General features: G+C 40.5%; 1 long non-coding RNA gene across 1 annotated transcript; it reads right to left on the reverse strand.

Moving 5' to 3' along the window:
- Positions 1–1,636: 1,636 nt before the first annotated feature.
- On the reverse strand, positions 1,637–3,872 carry LOC146891123 (uncharacterized). The gene is made up of 2 exons (XR_014998195.2): positions 3,712–3,872; positions 1,637–3,380 (listed from the first exon to the last, which is right to left on the reverse strand). It is a non-coding gene; the product is annotated as an uncharacterized LOC146891123 (long non-coding RNA).
- Between the last annotated feature and the right edge of the window lie 995 nt (positions 3,873–4,867).

Consider the following 4,867-nt stretch of genomic DNA (forward strand, 5'->3'; position numbering starts at 1 on the left):
ACAGATTCGCTGGCTCACTGGGACGCACGCATGATTCTGCCCTCAGGAAGCGGAGGCAGGAGGACTGAGAGTTCAGTGCCAGCCTAAGCTACTTAGCAACTTCCAGGCCAACCTGGGCTACTGACAAAACCCCACCTGGAAAGAAGGAGCAAACTGGAGAGTCTGCACCTTGAAATAACAACGTTAAGGAGGCGTCAACGGCGGTCATGGATAGTACCATCTCCCATGTCTGTGTGCTAGGCACTACAGGCAGGCTCCGATGCTAGGTAGGCTCTGTGCATTCCCCTCAGCCCTCAGGAGGGTGGTGCTCTTGTTATTCTGAATGTCAGAATGAAGGAACCCAGAGCTAAGCCCTAAATGAGAAGCAGTTAAACCTGCCTGGATCTGATGGTGGAGTTTAGTGCTTAACCACTAAAATCCAAGGTACAGCAAACGAGGTTTCACACGCTGCATCATGAGAATGGGAAGAGAAGTAAATCCTGAGCCCCACGCAGTCCAGTCGTGTTGACTAATCGGGAAGAAAATGATCATTAGGTCCATGCACACAAGCACACCACATCTCGGTCACCCCAAGTGCTCCTTCCCACCATTTCACAGGGCCCGTGAGTAAAGAACGGTGGCTTCTCAAGACCTGCTGTCAGTGACATGTGCAAGTTCCCTGCTCTTCGCGAATGAGCAGTGGTTATTCAGTGATAGACTCAGGTCTTAGAAGAGACAATGGGGACCAAAACAGCCACGGACAAGGGCATAGAGGGAATCAGAGAGACTGGGGGGAAGAAGTTGGACATGTGTTGATGGTCTCCACGGCAAGGTGAACCCCAAAGGGCTCTCTGGAGAAACACAGCGAAAGGGAGGGGGTGTCTGGGGTACTTTTAGGGCGTTGCTCTTTCGTGCTTATTTTTGACTTGTTGCGTGTATCAAGTCAAACATGCTTGACTGCAGTTTGCCCACTGAATCTTCAGTAAGTCTGGCATTCTGGTGTCCCCTGCAGTAGGGGAAGGAGCTGCTGTGTAGGCTTGGTTCAGACTAACTGGAGCTCCAGCCCAAGGATGGCCTCAGAACCTTGCATGGTTTGACAGACATGGGTTTGAGGGGCTGGGCAGAACCACCTGCCAATGTAGAAGTACTCCTGAAATGAAGTTAACTGGACAATTCTGATGGTGGAAGATGCAAGATAATCCCACACTAGTGTTGTAGGAGGCTGTTTGTTTGTTTCCTGGCTGCTCAGACTCCCAAAATAACCACACAAAAATGGAATTAATTAAATCACTGCTTGGCCTATTAACTCTAATTATTGGCTAGCTTTTACATCTTAATTTAACCCATGCCCATTATTTTATATTTTACCATGAGGCTTGTGACCTACCGGCAAGGTTTCGACACATCTTTCTCCAGCAGCAGCTACCTGGCTTCTCCCTGACTCTGCCTTCTTTCTTCCAGCGTTCAGATTAGTTTTCCCTGCCTAACTCTACTCTACCCTATCAGAGGCCTAAGACAGTTTCTTTATTAACCAATAATTTTCACAGCATACAGTGAGGAATCCCACATCACCTCCCATTTTCTGTTTTAATAAGAAGGAAGGTTTTAAATTTAACATAGAAAAATTACATATAACAAAACAGGTATGAAGCAAGAATTATAGTTATAATACTAATATATACTTTATCCTTTATCATATCTAGGGAAAATTATAACTATTTATTCTTCAGCTCCATCAAAGACTCCATAAGGATACAATATTACCTAAGTAAACAGGAAGTGCATTGTAAGCAAATTCCAAAACTCTAGAATTGACAGAGACATCTCACTGCCTGGACAGTCACCCAAAGTTCTTCTGTATCTTTGGGGCATCCATATTCAGCCTACAGGCCCATAGTATCCAGCAGAGTTTTCCACAAAGGAGGAAATTTCAAAGACAGTTCTGCCTATATTGGCAGTTTGTCAGTAACTTTCTTCTGTGTCCTGCAGAATGTCTGGCAGACTCTTTCATGAAGCAGGAAACCCGAAGGACTGTTTCACCTTCTTTAGGCAACTTCAACAGTCATTTTTCCCCATAAGTCTTGCATGTCCATTTCACATAGTACGCCATCAAGCAGTCCAGGCAAGAACAGTTTCTTGCCCAAATGGCTAGCCAACTCCATAAGGAGCCTCTTCAATGCCTATCATCCTCTTGAAGTAGATTGGTGCTGCCAGGAGCAGATGTGTCTCATTGTCATGAAAAGCCCTAAATTCTTAGAAAAATTTAAATGCCATAATCTGTAATCTTTGAAAGATTTGAAGAATGCCTGTCCATCTGAAATACATCTCTGTACATCTAGAAATTCTAACTAATTTGACTATAAGCTTGACTATTATAGATGATTATCTGTTTACCTCTATTTCTTAATTATACAATACATGTTTAAATGAGCTGCACAAACACAATACCTTAATCAAGAGCAGAAATATACATATTACAAAATTGACCTAAAATATGTATCAATAAACCAAGATCTATACCTTGCCCAAAGGCCAGTTGTGCCAAGAAGAAAACAAACTTCAAGTGGAGTATCTTTGGTGCTCAACAATCTCTCAGGAATAGATCAGTGCTGGCAGGAGCAATTGTGTCTCACGTCAACAGAATCCTAAGTTATTTAAATTCCATGTTCTACAGATCTTTGAAGTGGTTGAAGACTACCTATCTATGCAGAATACAATCTTTAGTATCTAAAGAACCTAATTAGTCTGACTGAAAGGATGACAAACATGCATGACTATTGACCTGTAATACTTAATACCAATATAACTTAAAGATTAAGATTTGTATCAGAATATTTAATAATCTTTAAACAACTGTGTAGTAAAGGAGAACAATAACCTCAAAATATAAACAATGTATAAATATCTTGATCAGAGGTAGAAATATATAAATATGCAATATGATAAATATATCCTAAAATTGTATCAATATACAAAATGTCTTAAACAGAGGTAAAAAACATGCATGCAAACAATATGACAAAATAACTTTACATAGGTGTACAAATATTGTAAACAGAAATAACAAATACAATTTGAACTTGTATCAACATACAAGAAACTATACCAGTGTAAATTGTCCATAAATAATAGCTCACAATATTCACTCTATTACTCACTATTATTATTATTATTAGTGTGAATAAGTTCACACTAAATTATCTATTATCCCATTTAATTTTCCCCTTTTTTGAGATCTCTAGGCCTACATAATTTCCACCCTAACCTCCAACCCTATGTGAGTAATAATCAACACCTAAATGGTGTCCCTAATCATGAGGACAAACTTTGTTGGGAAAGGGGACATCGTCTTCTAGAATTGCTTCCTCTTGTCATGGAGGCAATACTTTTCCTATGGGATCCTGTAAAAGTAAAATGATGGTTAAGTTTTAAGATTGTTGTTTTGTATAATTGCAAATGGTTTTTGAGTAGTCAATAGGGTCTTTTTGTTTGGTTGGTTGGTTGTTTTTGGTTTTTTCTTTCCTTCCTTCCTTCCTTCCTTCCTTCCTTCCTTCCTTCCTTCTTTCTATCTTTCTTTCTTTCTTTGAAGTTCTTATTTGAAGTTCTGGCCAGAACGTTGTAAGAAGGTGCACCATTTCCACATGTGTGTGTGTCTGTGTGTGCATGCATGAATGTATGTGTATGCATATGTGGGTGTGTGTCCATGTGTATAAAGGGAATTTATTAGCATACCTTCCAAGCTGTGGTCTAGCGAATTCAATGATGGCTGCCTAAAACAGAAGTTTCAGAAATACAGTCATTGTTCAATCCTTGAGGCTGGATGTCCCAGCTGGGCTCCAGTCTGTCCCAGATCCCGAAGAAGTAGACTCTAATGCCAAAGAAAAAACTGACTGGTTAGCGTGAGAAGGTCAAGCAGGCAAAGAAAGAGAGAGCTTCCTTCTAAGGTCCTTTATATGCCTTCCAAAAGAAGGTGTGCCCCAAATTAGAGGTGGATCTTCCCAATTCAAATGATTTAATTAAGCAAAAATCCCTCATGGGTGTGTCCAGCCATTTTGGAGCTTTAGTTAATTCCAGATGTAGTCAAATTGACAACCAAGAATAATCATCACATATATATAATCTCACACACACACACATATATACAGACAAAATAATCATACACAAAAAAAACACATACTATATTTTCAGGGTTATCTTGCCTGACTGCAGCCTGGCAAACCATACTTCAGTGACTTTCAGAGCCCTCCACCAGGAAGGACCGGCCGCGCTCACAGTGAAAAGCAGGCACTGCCCTTTCCTCCCAAATTCAGACTTTGCAGGTTAACCTAACTTCTGCTAGGCTGACAGAATGTCTATTATCCTTTGTCTGAGTTGTAAAAGTTAAAGGCAGGGGACTGGAGAGATGATCCAGGGGTTAAGAGCCCTGACTGCTCTTCTAGAGGACCGGGGCACCCCCATGGCAACTCATAACTGTCTGAAACTCCAGTTCCAAAGGACCCAACACCCATGGCAAAACACCAATACATGTAATATACAAACAAACAAAAACAGAAAAGTGTTTTAGTAAAGTTAGGGGCAGAAAAAAAATGGCTTAAATGGTGCCAGGCATGTTGGTACAGAGATTTAATCTCAGCTCTCTGGAGACAGAGGCAGGAGGATCTCTGAGTTCCAGGCCAGTTTGACTTATATAGTGAGTTCCATATGTGAATCCTTGTCAAAGAAATTTTAAAAAAAGATATATATATATATATGTATATATATATATTATATAGATAGATAGATAGAGTGATAGAGTGATAGAGAGAAAAAGAAGAAAGATAGGGAGAAAGAGAGAGAGAGAGAGAGAAAGAAGCATTTGGCAGTGTTGTGAGGAGTCAGGGAACCTCTT

This window comes from Myodes glareolus, chromosome 19 (assembly GCF_982192425.1).
Source record: "Myodes glareolus chromosome 19, mMyoGla1.1, whole genome shotgun sequence".
In the NCBI taxonomy this organism is placed as follows: domain Eukaryota; kingdom Metazoa; phylum Chordata; class Mammalia; order Rodentia; family Cricetidae; genus Myodes; species Myodes glareolus.